Genomic DNA, 17,868 nt, shown 5'->3' on the forward strand with positions numbered 1-17,868 from the left:
CATGAAGTAGAGGAAAGATTTTTTTAATTGTATTTAACGAGTGGGCCTTCTCCAGGTCCCGTCAACTAAACAATGTCATTTGGCAGGACCCAGGGGAAGAGCCTTCTCTGTGGCGGCCCCGGCCCTCTGGAACCAACTCCCCCCAGAGATTAGAATTGCCCCCACCCTCCTCGCCTTTCGTAAGCTCCTTAAAACTCACCTCTACCGTCAGACATGGGGGAACGGAGATATTCTTTCCCCCTAGGCCTCTACAATTTATGCATGGTATGTCTGTATGTATGTCTGGTTTTATAATAAGGGTTTTTTAGTTGTTTTAGTATTGGATTGTTACATTCTGTTTTTATCACTATTGTTAGCCGCCCCGAGTCCACGGAGAGGGCTGGCATACAAATCCAATAAATAAATGAATGAATGAATGAATGAATGAATGAATGAATAAATAAATAAATAAATAAATAATTATTTGGACTTTTAAAACCCACCCATTGCATTAAACAGTCATTCTATAATGTTTCTCAGCTGGAACTACATGCGATATCCTACCAATTTCTTTAATAGAGTACAGTAGTACTGTAGAAGAATTTTATGAATTTTTAATGGATTTAAAGGATTAAGCCTTCTTTGAAAACCCGTGAAGTAGCAAATCCGCGAAAGATGAGCCGTGAAGTTCATAGTTCCCTCTAAGCTGAACAGTGAGCAATCGCTCACTTAAAAATCATCATCAACTCAGAGTTTTCCAAACCTGCCCAGAAGCCAAGAGGGAAAGAGTGAGAGGGAAGGGGAGAGAGAGGAAGAGAGGAAGAGAGAGAAACATAGAAAAAAGAGAGGAAGGAAAAGAGAAAGAAAAAGAATGGGAGTAAGGAAGAGAGAAAGAAAATCAAAATCTAGTTTGAAACTAGCTCAACTATTTAAGTGGCATTTTGATATTGATAGAGTTGCCCTATTATGAGCTCACTGTTATAGACACACAGTACAGTATTTTATTTTGAAATTCTCTGAGGCAAAACAGGGTGGGTTTTTTATTTGTTTGTTTGTTTGTTTATTTATTTATTTATTTTTTCTGTGCCGCCCAGTCCCGAAGGGACTGCCGCTCAGACACTAAACTTTTCCGCCCCCCCCCCCAAAAAATTAGAGGGAACACTGGTGAAGTAGCGAGGGATTACCGTACATCAAAATTAAGCAAGAATAGTCTACCACGTCCTTCTTCTCCAAATAGTTTAAACAAACACTGATATTCTCGCAAAACAATAAGACTTACGTGAGTAACTCATATTTCATCTCTTCTGCAATAGACTGATCTGAAATGGTTGCAGTCTAAAAAGCTAAGCTAAGCAAACTCGGTATTTTGTGTTCAGTTTTCGGAAAAAAACATAAACAGATTGTAACATAGGGTAAATTCTCAGAGGAAATGGGCCATCAACATGCAATGTTAAATGTGCGAATGTTATTAACAAGCCTTTTAAAAATGTAAATAGCGCCAATGGAGACTTCCCTGGCATGTGGATTCCATTGGCTTTGCGAAAACAGACTCTCGTTTGCCTTCAAGGCAAAGAGTCAAGTGCACACTCTCACATGACAAAAGAATTAATCAGTGGAACAGCTTGCCTCCAGAAGTTCTGAATGCTCCAACATTGGACGTTTTTAAGAAGATGTTGGATAACCATTTATTTGAAGTGGTGTAGGGTTTTCTATCTAAGCAGGGGGTTGGACTAGAAGACCTCCAAGGTCCCTTCCAACTCTGTTTATTATTATTATTATTATTATTATTATTATTATTATTATTATTATTATTATTATTATTACAACAACAACAACAACAACAACAACAATAATGAGATCTCTGTGCTAGATTTCACATTTCATCACCAGTCGGGCGCTTCCCAAGCACCTAGGACTGCGTGATGTAGTGGCGAATTATGTTTGCCGATCCTAGTAAAGCGGCCTTTTGCAATTGACAGATGGAGATTTTGTCAATTCCAATGGTTTTCAAATGTCCACTGAGATCCTTTGGCACTGCGCCTAGTGTGCCAAGGACCACTGGGACCACTTTCACTGGTTTATGCCGGAGTCGTTGCAGCTCGATTTTCAGATCTTCGTACTTTTCAAGTTTCTCTAGTTGCTTCTCCTGAATTCTGTTGTCTCCTGGGATTGCAATGTCGATGATCCATACTTTCTTTTTCTCCACAATCATGATGTCTGGTGTATTATGTTTCAAAATTCTCCGGAGTCTCCAGAGAGGGGCAGCATACAAATCTAATAAATAATAAAATTCGGTCAGGTCTGAAGTCGGAAGTCCCACAGTAGTTTTGATTGCTCATTTTCGACCGCTTTTCCAGGCTTATGATCCCACCAGTTCTTTGCCACTGGGAAATGGTAGTTCCGGCACAAGTTCCAGTGGATCATCTGTGCCATAGCATCATGTCTATGCTTGTAGTCTGTGCGATCTTTTTGCAGCAGCTGAGTATGTGATCGATTGTTTCAACTGTTTCTTTACAGAGTCTGCACTTTGGATTTTCTGTTGATTTTTCAATTCTGGCTTTGATAACATTCGTTCTCATGGCCTGTTCTTGTGTAGCCAGTATTAGTTCTTTTATTATTATTATTATTATTATTATTATTATTATTATTATTAGTAGTAGTAGTAGTAGTAGTAATTAGATTTGTATGCCGCCCTTCTCAAATGACTCGCAGGATACAATGTAAACAATACAGCAACAAATCTAATCAATTAAAATTTATTTATTTATTTTTATTTTATTACTTAGATTTGTATGCCGCCCCTCTCCGAAGACAACTAAAAACCCAATACAGTAAAACCAATCAGCCAATTCATTCACAGCCATACATTTAATTATTAAACGGGGGGTGGGGTGGGTGGGAGTGGGGGGTTTGATCTAATTGCCCCATGCCTGGCAACATCAATGAGTCTTGAAACTCATTTTATTATTAAAACTTGAGTGGAAAAGGATACAGTGAAAAAAAAAATACTTGCAATGGAATAATTCTTTGTACAGCATTACCAGCTAGAAAAGATAAAAACCTGGCAATTAAACAGTGAGAAGTCCCTTGGAAAGTCGTGCATGTGGCTTTATCTCAGCTATTTTATAACATGATGTTTCCCTCAACCTTCTGCTATTTTGTCAGTGGATTGCCCTCTACGCATGATTTTTAGATGTTGCCCTTAGGCAGACCTCTCGGAAAAAATGTAGCCCGTGTTGTCTTTGGCTTGCTTATTATAAATAATATATATGAAGAGAATAAGCAAATAAATGAAGTTTCAACCTCATTGGCGATGGTTTGAACTTTGGGTCAAGACCCCATTTGCAATCTCTAGTTGACCAAATTTGGAAAGATTGTATTCTTATTCTCTTTTAAGAGTTTATTTCAGGGCTTTTGGCCCATAGTTACTCATTCATTTGTTCAGGTGGTTATTAAAAAGTTTTCTTAATTTAGGTATAAACACACATAAACAACACATAGATAAACATTTAAGAGTTCTGTCTTTATAAAAGCTTGCTTGAAATAAAAGAAGCATTTTTATCCATTTTGGATTGCATAGATCACGGGTAGCCTGGTTTTAGTTTTGAGCAATCAAGAAATAATTGAAAAGAGTGGTAGGGTGGGTTAGGGTTAGGGTATTTTTTAATTGGTACACTGTCTGATCACGTGCAAAAATCAAAAATTGCATTAGATCACGAGAACTGAAATTTTGTGCAACTATTCCTATCCTATGCGACTCCTAACTGCTTTGCTTTTAATCAAAAGAGATGTGTGAAAACTGATTCTAAACATTTCCCCTCCATGTTATTGGCATAGCAGGATTCGTCAAGGAGACATATGGTTTATTCAAAGACAAAGCTAATCTTGGAACACTGACATAGTTAAGCCTTAATTTAAAAAGCCTGTTAAAACAGTCAGAAACAGATGGAAACTTGCCATGGAAACCACTAACATGGAAGGATGAGTGCATGTAGTAAGAGAGAAGGGAGAGAAGCTCATTTGCACTGACTCCACTATTGTTCTGAAAGTAGATTTTGGATAGAGGTGTGCAGCTGGAAACCAGTGTTACCTCTAATTTTTTTCGGGGGTGGGCGGAAAAGTATAGTGTCTGAGCGGCAGTCCCTTTGGGACCGGGCGGCATAGAAATAATAAACAAACAAACAAACAAACAAATTAAAAACCCACCCTGTTTTGCCTCAGAGAATTTCAAAATAAAATACTGTACTGTGTGTCTATAACAGTGAGCTCATAATAGGGCAACTCTATCAATATCAAAATGCCACTTAAATAGTTGAGCTAGTTTCAAACTAGATTTTGATTTTCTTTCTCTCTTCCTTACTCCCATTCTTTTTCTTTCTCTTTTCCTTCCTCTCTTTTTTCTATCTGTTTCTCTCTCTTCCTCTCTTTCTCTCTCTCTCCTTCCCTCTCGGCTTCTGGGCAGGTTTGGAAAACTCTGAGTTGATGATGATTTTTAAGTGAGCGATTGCTCACTGCTCAGCTTAGAGGGAACTATGCTGGAAACCACAAAGTGTCTCATAACTTTAAAAAATGAACCACCAACCCAAACAATCCTGGGTCTAGAAAGCTTAGAACTACGATTTAAGTATTGCCCACAAGATCATATGCTGCAACGCCCTACCGGTCAATGACTACTTCAGCTTCAACCGCAACAACACAAGAGCACGCAACAGATTCAAATTTAATATTAACCGCTCCAAACTTGACTGTAAAATATATGACTTTAACAATCGAGTTGTTGAAGCGTGGAACTCATTACCAGACTCAATAGTGTCAACCCCTAACCCCCAACATTTCTCCCTTAGACTCTCCACGATTGACCTCTCCAGGTTCCTAAGAGGTCAGTAAGGGGCGTACATAAGTGCACTAGTGTGCCTTTCGTCCCCTGTCCAATTGTCTTTCCCTTATCTCATATATCATATATATTTTCTTCCTTTCATATATCTCCTCCTCTATTTTTACATATTATCTTTATATATATTACTACATGTCTATTCTCTTCCATATGTATTGTGTATTGGACAAATGAATAAATAAAAATAAATAAAGAAATTAAATAACTCAGGCCAAAACTGAAAAAATTGAAGAGACAGTCCAATTAGGGGTGAAATGCTCCCGGTTTGCTTGTATCTTTAAGTCTGCGGAGAGCTGGTTGTGAAGGGAACATGAGGCTCAGGGAAGGCTCGTCTCCTAGACTGGTTGACAGGACCGGAGAAGGCCAACTCTGTGAGACCTAACCGGCTGCTGGGATTCATGCGGCAGAAGGTGGTCCCGTAAGTAATCTGGTCCGATGCCATACAGGGCTTTGTAGGTCATCACCAACACTTTGAATTGTGTCCGGAAACCAATCGGCAACCAGTGTAGTCCATGGAGTGTTGGAGAAACATGGGCGTTCTGTCGGGCTCTCTGGTAGAATCCTCCCGAAAATTCACAAGTAGAAATTACAGACACACACGTTTGAAAATTCAAAACAATGTTCTTTATAATGAAAATTCACTTAAACTAAGCCCTCTTTTTGTATAGCAAAGAGAACTCGTCTCCAAACAAACTGGTAATTGATACAAGTCCCTTATCAGTTCTGAGATACTTAGCTTGCAGCTGTGAGGCAATTCACAGTCCTTCTTTCACAAAGTGAAACACACTTTGCCCTGGTTTAGTTTCAAAGCAGGGAAAAAGCAACACACCAAGGTCGAAGTTAGCAAGGCAGGCACGAAACACAACGATCAGATAATCCTCCACAATGGCCAAACCCACAGGCTGCTATTTATAGCAGCCTCACTAATTACCACAGCCCCACCCAACCACAGGTGGCCTCATTTTCTTTGATAATAATCTCTCAGTTGTTGTTGCTTATGCATCGCTCTCCGCATGCGTGGCTGTATCATTAACTCTTGTTCCGAATCCAAGGAGGAGCTAGATAATTGATCTCCCTCTGAGCTGTCTGCCACACTCTCCTCCTCCCTATCACTCATGTCTTCTTGGTCAGAGGAGCCTTCATCAGCAGATTCCACCGGGAGCAAAACAGGCCTGTTGCATGTGGATGTCTCCCCCACATCCACAGTCCTTGGGGCAGGAACTGGGCCAGAGCTAACCACAACACATGGGTGTATCTAGGATGCAGCCTTGAGTCTATATCAGTGTGAGCACCGCTACCCCACCTAATCTAATCCCTCACAGCTCTTGGGATAAAAATGTTATGGATGGGGTGCTACCAGGGCAATCTCTCGGAGCCCCGTTTGGAAGTCTCCCGTCAAAGCAGATAATCTCTCAGGCTGGAAATAGTTGCCGATGGTGTTGAATTAGCCATCTGGCTTAATCAGACAAAATACCTGCCTTGCCTCTACCTCTTAATGAATGAAAACAGTCGTATTTCTTCAATGAAAAATGCATGGGAGTGTGCCATTCATAAAAACATTCAATTACCCATATGGAGCCTATCCTGCTGTGACCCACATTTGCTCGGCTTTAGGAAAGAGAATGAGAAGCCTAAGACCGCCTGTACCCAGAGGGGGGATCTTCCTCAATGTGTTAGGTGAAATTTCTGCCTATAGATAGAGAAAAATCTCCCTTGTGCAAATAGTTCTGTACTTAGAATTCTATATTCTGAATCTATATATAGTGGTACCTCTACTTAGAAACTGAATTCATTCCATGACCAGGTTCTTAAGTAGAAAAGTTTGTAAGAAGAAGCAATTTTTTCCCATTGGAATCAATGTAAAAGCAAATAATGCGTGCAAACTCATTAGGAAATAAATAAAAGCTCGGAATTTGGAGGAGGAGGAGGAAGAAGAGGAGGAGGAGGACAGTCGCTGCCCAGAGCGAAGAGAGCGTTTCTTTTCTCTGGGCGCAGGCAGAGGTTTATTCCCTCTCCAAGCACCCAGAGAAAGGAAAATGCTTTGTTCGCTCTGGACCGCCAAAGCCTCCTTAAGCACCACCAAAAGGCTCCTACGGCAGTCCAGAAAAGCCCAAGATGGCCAGGATTAAAGGGGGAATGGCCGGAAACTGGCCGGGCCTTCATGCCGCTCTCAAATTTCCTGAGAATTTTTTCCAGGCTCGGGTTCTTAAGTAGAAAGTGTTTCTTGAGAAGAGGCAAAAAAATCTTGAACACCCGGTTCTTATCTAGAAAAGTTCTTAAGTAGAGGCGTTCTTAGGTAGAGGTACCACTGTATATAAAAGCCAAATGCCACTCTCTCATAACGAAATGTCCAGAACCGTAAATCCTACAAACTTGAAACTTGGCACATTTGTTCCTCTTGGCTTCTAGGTATTTGTAAGAAAGGATTTTTTTTTTTGAAATGACCATCAGATCATTAGTATTTCTTATACTAATATTATATTAACACGCTCTGATACTAAGGAATTAGGTGTTCTACTCCCCCTCTCCATCTGAACTCTTTTCCAACTGCCAGTTGCCTTGTATTAACACACTCTAGTGCTACCTCTTCATTAAACTGGGCATGGGTGTGGTTGGTGCGTAACTCATCTGGCCTGCGGTCTGGGAGTTTAGACATTCTACTCCCCCTCCCCACCTGAAAAGAACTCTGTTCCAACTGCCAGTTGCCTTATATTTACATGCTTTGATACTACCCCTTTGCTAAACTGGGTGTGAGCATAGCCAGTGTGTGACTCATCTGGCCTGTGGACTGGGAGTTTAGACATTCTACTCCCCTTCCCCATCTGAAAAGAATTCTGTTCCAACTGCCAGTTGCCTTATATTTACATGCTTTGATGCTACCCCTTTGCTAAACTGGGTGTGAGCATAGCCAGTGTGTGACTCATCTGGCCTGCGGGCTGGGAGTTTAGACATTCTACTCCCCTTCCCCACCTGAAAAGAATTCTGTTCCAACTGCCAGTTGCCTTACTTTATTTTACCTTACCTTACCTTACCTTACTTTACTTTACTTTAGTAACTATTTCAGGATGAGGAGGCTCTAAGTAAATAAAAAGCATCAGGCTAGTTTCTGTTAATATTTGGAGGGATTGTAAATCACCGGCAACGACCCCAAAATTAGAAATATTTTGGTTTGCTATTATGACTTCTTTCTTATTTATGAGTTTATGATTTTTCTGCCTAGTTCAAGGGTTGGTTAACCTCTCCGAAAGGTCTTCCAGCAAGAGGACTTAAAGAGATGTTGCTTAGTGGCAGATGCTCCCGTTTCCACATGGATTCTGGTCTGAAGCCATGCCAAAGTGCTAGCTCTACGAATGAATCGGACACCAGGGGTTAAGATCCTGCGGCCTCAAAAATATGGATAATCTCCAGCTCTCAGAAGTCCTTGCCAATAGTGAGGAACTTTAGCAGCTGTGATTTAGTGATAACTGAAAAGCTATCAGTTTCCCTCTCCTTGTAGACAATACTAAGCTCCATAGCCAAAACATCCAAGAAGGCCTTCTCACTCCTAATTAAATAAGCAGAATACAGAATAATAGAGTTATTTAGTTATTGGGATGTCCAATAATTTGAATAATGTCTATTTGAATATATCGCACTGATTGGTTCCCAGGTGTTGTGGTTAGCTCTGGCCCAGCTCCTGCCCCAAGGAATGTGCAGGTGGATGTGGGGGAAACAGGCCGCAGGCCTGTTTTGCTCCCGATGGAATCTGCCGATGAAGTCTCCTCTGACCAAGGCAGCATGAGTGACAGGGAAGAGGGGAGTTTGGCAGACAGCCCAGGAGGAGATCAATCATCTGTATCATCTTTGGATTCTGAACAAGAATTAATTACACATCCACGCATTCGTAGAGTGATGCATAGGAGACAACAACTAAAGCATTATTACAAGAAAAAATGAGGTTGGGTGGGGCTCCAGTAATTAGGGCTGCTGCTATAAATAGCAGCATGTGGGTTTGGCCGTTGTGAAAGTGTATCTGATCGCAGTTCATCAGGAATCCTGGGTTGCTGGTTTCTGGACTTTGCTTGTTGATTTTTCATGCCTTTGAAAACAAAGCAGAGCAACGTGTGTGTGTGTGTCTCACTTTGTTGGAAGAAGAAGGGGTGTGAAGTTTCTTCACAGCTGCTAGCTAAGTACTTAATGACTGCTTAAGGGAAATTGTACAGACTACCCGGTTGTTTTGGGACGAGTGCTCTTTGCAATACAAAAAGAGTGCTTAGTTTATTTTGACTTTGGGGATAAAGAACATTGTTTTGAATTTTCAAACGTGTGTGTGTCTGAAATTTGTACCCTTGAATTTTTGGGAGGCTCCTACCAGAGAGCCCGGCAGAACACCAGGCAGTTTCTAATACTAGCTGCCGATTGGTTAGGAGAAATTGCCGCCAAAAATAAATTGCTGTCTCAGCCGAGCCGCTTCTTTGAAAACCCATTGTTGTTACTAGTATGTATTGGGCATTACTTGCTGCTGTTTCCGCTATTGTGAACCGATTAAGCTTCAACGGACTCAGCTTCATCACTGATCTAACAGTTAGGGCTGGTACTCAATGGTTACAATCACCAGATCAATGGCTCCAGGCCTGCTGGAAAAACCAGGTCTTTACTGCTTTCTGAAAGGCCAGTAGGGTGGAGATAATCTGAATCTAAGCAGGTAACTGGTTCCAGAAAGTTGGAGCAGCCACAGAGAAGGCCCTCCCCTGTGGACCCACCAGCCAACACTTTTTTGCTGACGGGATCCAGAGAAGACCAACTCTGCGGGCTTTTACCGGTCACTGGGAACTATGTGGTAGAAGGTGGTCTTGAAGATAGTCTGGCCCTAAACGATGTAGGGCTTTAAAGTTAATGACGTACACCTTGAATTTTATGACTGTAATTTCATTGCTCGTATCCTTACGATTTCTATTGACTGGTTCCTAATATGATTTGATTGCTTGTATGTGCCTGGACTATCATTAAGTGTTGTAGCTCATGATTCTTGATGAATTTATCCTTTCTTTTATGTACCCTGAGAGCATATGCACCAAGACAAATTCCTTGTGTGTCCAATCACATTTGGCCAATAAAGAATTCTATTCTATTCTATTCTATTCTATTCCATTCTATCCCATCCCATCCTATCCTATCCTAGACTTGCTTCTTGACAACTGTATCTTTTTCTTTTATGTACCCTGAGAGCATATATACCAAGACAAATTCCTTGTGTGTCCAATCATACTTGATCAATAAAGAAGAAAGAAAGAAAGAAAAAGAAAAAGAAAAAAAAGAAGGAAGGAAAGAAAGAAAGAAAGGAAAGAAAGAAGGAAAGAAAGAAAGAAAATCATTTTGATGACACATGCCTTGTGGGCACCTTTGATTAAAAGTTTCTTCTTCCTCAGTTATTAGGGTGCCTTTAGCAATTCCGGAGACCGAGGCATTCTTTTCATTCTTCTTTTGTTTATTGAACAAGGGAAGACTCTTTTTTTTTCTTTTGTAAAAATAATTAAATGAAACACGTGTTACTCCCCGAAACAGGCAAACAGTAGAAATTCCTTACATAAATACAAGGTTGGAGCTATTCGCCACTCATCCCAAACCGAACAGGAAGCAATAAACAGCACAGAAGATGCAAGAAGGAAGTTACTAATTATTCCTGCAGGATATCTGTGCTAAATAGGCATCTGTGAACTTCTAATTACCAATGGACTTTGTCTACATACAAAGCCGATGCTAAAGAAAAACAGCAGGATCGTTTTTACTCTGATTCTAGTGACCCTATATCGTCGGACTCCTGATACAGAAGCAACGAGACATTTTGCAATTCCCCTTGTTATTCAGCATTCTAAGGTCATCTATTAAGTCATCCTTGATATTAAACTGCCTCTCTTCACCTCCCGAACATGCCCGCCATACCCTAATCCCAGATCTAAGCCCCTTTACTGTAGATTAGTCTGCTGCTCGTCATTAAAATGCATCAGTACAGTAGCTGCAAAGGAAACCAGAGGGACGGAGAATTTTGCTGCTAACTATAGAAAAGGCCAAGGTGCTGAACAGCCAAAGGTACATGCATAAACAGTGCAGTCATTCATGCGAAGATAAACAAGGCAGATTACTCGCTTCCAGACATCATTAAACATTTATCCTTGGCTGTTACATAGATAAGGACACTGGCAATTTATCAATACAGTGGAAGAGAACAGTAGTCCAATGTGACAGTTTTCTTCTGTCCTAACTTTCTTACTTTCTTTCTTCCTTCCTTCCTTTCTTCCTTCCTTCCTTTCTTTCTTTCTTTTTTCTTTCTTTCTTTCTTTCTTTCTCTCTCTTTCTCTCTTTCTTTCTCTATCCATCCATCCCTATCTATCTATCTATCTATCTATCTATCTATCTATCTATCTATCTATCTTTGTATCTATCTATCTATCTATGTAGATTGTTCTGAGTTCGGGTTTTGCCCTGTGTAATATTTTGCATGTTTATGCGACGTTTCGGCGAAATCACATTCACCATCATCAGGCTAAAGTTCCAATCTTTGTGTTGTTGTAAAATGGAATGTTAGCAACTGTCATTTCTTCCTAGTATATAGTGTGGGGGTGGAGATTTGTTTTGAATGTAGCAAATAGATTGGGTGATTATGTTTCAGTGATCTGATTGGTTGGTGTAATCATAATTATTAGAAGGAATGACATGGAGATTTTTATGAAGTGTTTTGTTTAAGGCTGATTTCCAAATATCAAATTTCTAAAATCATAATTATTAGAAGGATTGACATGTTGATTATTATGAAGTGTTTTTTTTTGTTTAAGGCTGGTTTCCAAATTTCTGGTAGTCGGGACGTGTCATCTCTTTTATTTATGCAAATATCTATCTATCTATCTATCTATCTATCTATCTATCTATCTATCTATCTATCTATCTATCTATCTATCTATCTATCTATCTATCTTTGTATCTTTGTATCTTTGTATCTTTGTATCTATCTATCTATCTATCTATCTATCTATCTATCTATCTATCTAACTATCCTATCCATCCATCCATCCATCCCTACCTACCTACCTACCTACCTACCTACATCTATCTATCTATCTATCTATCTATCTATCTACCTATCTACCTATCTATCTACCTGCTATCTGTCTATTATCCATCTGTCTGTCCATCCGTCCGTCCATCCATCCATCCATCCGGGATGGTGCAGCAGGTAGAGTGCTGTACTGCAGGCCACTGAAGCTGACTGTAGATCTGCAGGTCAGCGGTTCAAATCTCACAATCGGTTCAAGGTTGACTCAGCCTTCCATCCTTCCGAGGTGGGTAAAATGAGGACCCGGATTGTGGGGGCAATATGCTGGCTCTGTTAAAAAACAGTGCTATTGCTAACATATTTTAAGCCGCCCTGAGTCTAAGGAGAAGGGCGGCATAAAAATCAAATCAGATCAAATCAAATTAGATCAAATCAATCAATCAATCTAACTAACTAACTAAGTAACTAACTAAGTAACTAAGTAACTATAACTAACTAACTAACTAACTAACTAACTAACTAACTAACTAACTAACTAACTAACTAACTTGCACCCAAGTGGCATAGACAGCTGTGGAATGCATTACTTCAGAATAGCTTCTGTTTAAATAAGGTACTTCAGTTGGCTTTCTGAATCAGGTTGATGATTCATCAGAATCAAATCAGAGGATATAAATCCACTTGACAGCTTGGGAAGGCTTTCAAACATGGGTTAAAAATCCATTTTGGAAATCAGTTCAGAGAAATCGATCCGTTATAAAGCATTAAGCTGATTTTTTTTTTGTACTGATGCATATCATTGAATTGAATTGGATTAAATTCAGTAATCTGAATATTTATTTTATTTTATTTATTTATTTTGTCAAGTACATATTGGTAGCATACAAAGATATAACAATGTTTATATACATGATACTAGTAAGAGAGAAACATTAGGACAGGCGATGGTAGGCACTCTGGTGCACTTATGCACGCCCCTAACTGACCTCTTAGGAATCAGGAGAGGTCAACAGTGGATAGTCTAGGGGTAACGTTTTGGGGGTTAGGTGATGATACTACAGAGTCTGGTAGTGAGTTCCATGCATTAACTACTGGGTTAGTAAAGTTGTATTTCCTGCAGTCGAGTTTGGAGCGGTTTAAGTTTGTATCTGTTATGTGTTTGTGTGTTGTTGTGGTTGAAGCTGAAGTAGTCGTTGACAGGAAGTACGTTGTAGCAAATGATTTTATGGGCTATGCTTAGGTCATGTTTAAGGCAACATAGTTCTAAGCTTTCTAGGATTGTAAATCTAGTTGACAATAGAATGACAATAGAATGAAGAATTTATTTATGATCAGTTCAATTGCCGAGTCTGCGGAGAGGGGCGGCATACAAATCCAATAAATTATTATTATTAATTATTATTATATCATTCACTCAAAAAGCAAGATAAAAACAAGCCCACCGTAAAAATAAAATAACAATTACTTAATCCAACAATGCAATGAACTGTAAACTCTTCCTAGACCCACAACAAGGAAGATGACAAGTCACGACTAAATTAATAACCCACTTAACCATAAACATCACTGAACAATAACTGGCAACTCTTGTGGAAAACTGTAATGTAAGAAGCACTAGCTATAAGACTGCGCATAAGATCATAGGGAGGTTGGTAAAGAGAAAGGGAGAGAGAATGCAGTACATAAATTGTGCAGAATTGTGCAGAATGCAGCTGTGCAAGCAGTCATGGGCAGTTGGACACAACCTAGTGACTGAACAATAACAAACTTCTTTACGCGCGACATATAATCTGCTTGTTGAGCAGTACAGTAGGATGAACATATTAATAGCAATAGCATTTAGACTTATATACCGCTTCACAGTGCTTTACAGCCCTCTCTAAGTGGTTTACAGAGAGTAAGCATATTCCTCCCAACAATCTGGGTCCTCATTTTACCAACCTTGGCAGGATGGAAGGCTGAGTCAACCTTGAGCCTACTGAGATTTGAATTGCCAAACTGCTGGCAGCTGGTGATCAGCAGAAGTAGCTTGCAGTACTGCACCCTAACCATTGCACCACCGAGACCCTTAACCAGTAGGTGGACATTTAATTTCTACTTACTGGTACTTTATTATATAAATGGGCTACTTCCTTATTAGCTTCTGTGTAACCATGATCTTAAAAAGATAAACTATAGGTCAATTGAAATCTGATCTCAAATGGAATGTATTCATAATAAAACTCGGTTATGGAAAAATGACGGGGAAACATACTATGGGATTATCATTCTCCATTAAAAATGGCTAAATGCAATTTTATGGATGTCTACTTAGAAGCAGGTCATAAGAAGTTCAGTCAAAGTTGCTTCCCAGTAAATTCGTAAAGGATACAGATGAGATTTCATATTTATTTATTTTATTTATTTATTCATTTGTCCAATACACAAATACATAGGAAGAAAAATAGACATGTAGTAATATATATATAAGGGTAAAGTGAACTTAGAGGAGAGGATATATGAAAGAAAGAAAATATATATGATAAGTGAGAGAAAGGAAAGACAATTGGACAGGGGACGAAAGGCACACCGGTGCACTTATGTACGCCCCTTACTGGCCTCTTAGGAACCTGGAGAGGTCAATCGTGGAGAGTCTAAGGGAGAAATGTTGGGGGTTAGGGGTTGACACAATTGAGTCCGGCAATGAGTTCCACGCGTCAATAATTCGATTGTTGAAATCATATTTTTTACAGTCAAGTTTGGAGCGGTTCGTATTAAGTTTGAATCTGTTGCATGCTCTTGTGTTGTTGTGGTTGAAGCTGAAGTAGTCATTGACCGGTAGGACGTTGCAGCATATGATCTTGTGGGCCCAGGATTGTTAGTCTATTTTCGTAGGATATTCTGTTTCGAGTGGAGGAGTGAAGGGCTTTTCTGTTGAAGTATCTTTGGACATTTTCAAGGGTGTTGATGTCTGAGATGTGGTATGGGCTCCAGACAGATGAGCAGTAGACTAGGATGGGTCTGGCAAAAGTTTTGTAGGCTCTTGTGAGTAGTGTGAGATTGCCTGAGCAGAAGCTGCGTAGGATCAGGTTAACAACTCTAGAAGCTTTTTTGGCATTGTTGCAGTGGGCTTTGGCACTTAGGTCATTCGATATTAGTATTCCAAGGTCTTTTACTGAGTGTATGATACAGGTTCATAATGTATAGGGTCTTTATAAAACAATCCTTCTTTAATTTTTCTCTCCTGCAATTAATTTTTCTTTCCTTAACTGGTGCAGAACACTGTAAATGAAGAGTAAATGACAAGATCCAGGTTTAGCAAAGGCGGTATGTTAAATGGATTCATTTCCAATGATTGCCAGGGAAAACAAATAAATGAATTGACCAAGTTTGGGGAAAGTCAACTCTTTGGAATGAGTAAGAAACTTTAAAATCCAGGAATGTCTGTGAAAGCATGGCTCGTTGGCTTCCTAAATATTGAGCAAACAGGTTTGCGCAGCTGTGCACAATTAGATGAAGTTAAAGGACTATTTATATAATAGCAATTCATATGCATTTACAAGATACCAAACCTTACTCAAGAGAGGCATTCAAATAACCTGAAAATGTTTTCCACCATAGTTTGAGCTGGATGGGAATAGCATATCCTTATATACTACTCCGTAGTGATTTACATCCGGGCCCGCATGCTGCCCAAGCCAGAGAATAGAATAGAATAGAATAGAATACTTTATTCTATTCGTGTGATTGGACACACAAGGAATTTGTCTTTGGTGCATATGCTCTCAGAGCACATAAAAGAAAAGAGATATTTCTCAAGAATCATTGTTTAAGAAACACTTAAACAATCAATATTAATAAAACTATTAAGGATACAAGCAACAAGTTAAAGTCATACAGTCATAAGTGGGAGGAAATGGGTGATAGGAATGATGAGAAAAAACTAGTAGGAATAGAATAGAATAGAATTTTATTGGCCAAGTGTGATTGGACACACAAGGAATTTGTCTTGGTGCATATGCTCTCAGCGTACATAAAAGAAAAAGATAATAGTAGTGCAGACTTAGTAAATAGTTTGACAATAAATAGTTTTACTGCTTTTAGTAATAGCTGCCCTGAGTTCTGTTGTGGTGAGCTCTGGCCCAGCTCCTGCCCCAAGGACTGTGGATGTGGGGGAGACATCCACATGCCGCAGGCCTGTTTTGCTCCCAGTGGAATCTGCTGATGAAGGCTCCTCTGACCAAGAAGACATGAGTGACAGGGAGGAGGAGAGTATGGCAGACAGCTCAGAAGGAGATCAATTATCTCTCTCCTCCTTGGATTCGGAACAAGAGTTAATGATACAGCCACGCATGCGGAGAGCGATGCATAGGCAGCAACAACTGAGAGATTATTATCAAAGAAAATGAGGCCACCTGTGGTTGGGTGGGGCTGTGATAATTAGTGAGGCTGCTATAAAGAGCAGTGTGTGGGTTTGGCCATTGTGGAGGATTATCTGATCGTTGTGTTTCGTGCCTGCCTTGCTGACTTCGACCTTGGTGTGTTGCTTTTTCCCCCGCTTTAAAACTAAACCAGAGCAAAGGGTGTTGCACTTTGTGAAAGAATAAGGACTGTGAATTGCCTCACAGCTGCAAGCTAAGTATCTCAGAACTGATAATGGACTTGTACCAATTACCAGTTTGTTTGGAGACGAGTGCTCTTTGCTATACAAAAAGAAGGTTTAGTTTATTTGAATTTTCATGATAAAGAACATTGTTTTGAATTTTCAAACGTGTGCGTGTGTGTGAAATTTGTACCTGTGAATTTTCGGGAGGATTCTACCAGAAAGCCCGACAGAACAAGTTCTATTGGAATGGGCGGCATACAAATATAAATAATAAATACATAAATACATAAAATCTTATCCACAAATAAGCAAGACAGAAAGAAAATAAGACTCTATAGAGCTGTGGTGCTGGAGAAAGCGCCTGTGGATTCTTTAGACAGGAAAAGTAGTGGAATGCATAACACCAGACATGTCTTTGAAAGGAATAACACCCCCCCTCACTTATTTTGGCCATGTCTTGCAGGGGAATTCACTGGAGAAAACAATTATGCTGGGAACAGTTAGCGGTAAAAGGAAACCAAGCCGCCTAACAACACGGCGGCTGGATACCATCAAAGCTGACACCAGCCAGAGCATAGAAAAACCTAAAGAAGCAATACAAGATCTGAAGATATGGAGAGTCCTGGCCCATAGGATCCCCAAGCATTGGACACGAATGGATGGATAACATCATCATCCTCTTCATTATCGCCGTCCAAAAGCAGTTGGCAAAGTCGCAAATGTTTCATTGGGTTTTCTTTTGTAACCGAGTTGGATTGGTAGGCCTTTGGGTTCTAGTAAAAAAATCCAAATTAAACAGTCCAGGTCTTCCAATTTCTGATCTAATCTTGGGTTTTGTTTCCAATAAAAGCTAACCAGATACTGTACGTCCGAGAAACAACAGACCATCTAAGCTATTATTGGCATCCGATACTAACTGTGTAATAAACTTGCACCGAAGCTGGCAATGACACTTAGAAGCCTTAGTTTGAGGTTGCTTCTCTCCTTGATTAGTTTCCACCCATAGCTGCTTGTCCGTTCTTCTTGTGCCAAGCTTAGAAACATAGAAACATAGAAAAATAGAAGACTGACGGCAGAAAAAGACCTCCTGGTCCATCTAGTCTGCCCTTATACTATTTCCTGTATTTTATCTTACAATGGATATATGTTTATCCCAGGCATGTTTAAATTCAGTTACCGTGGATTTACCAACCACGTCTGCTGGAAGTTTGTTCCAAGGATCTACTACTCTTTCAATGAAATAATATTTTTTCACGTTGCTTTTGATCTTTCCCCCAACTAACCTCAGATTGTGCCCTCTTGTTCTTGGGTTCACTTTCCTATTAAAAACACTTCCCTCCTGAACCTTATTTAACTGTTTAACATATTTAAATGTTTCGA

The sequence above is a fragment of the Erythrolamprus reginae genome, chromosome 6 (assembly GCF_031021105.1).
Source record: "Erythrolamprus reginae isolate rEryReg1 chromosome 6, rEryReg1.hap1, whole genome shotgun sequence".
Classification (NCBI taxonomy): domain Eukaryota; kingdom Metazoa; phylum Chordata; class Lepidosauria; order Squamata; family Dipsadidae; genus Erythrolamprus; species Erythrolamprus reginae.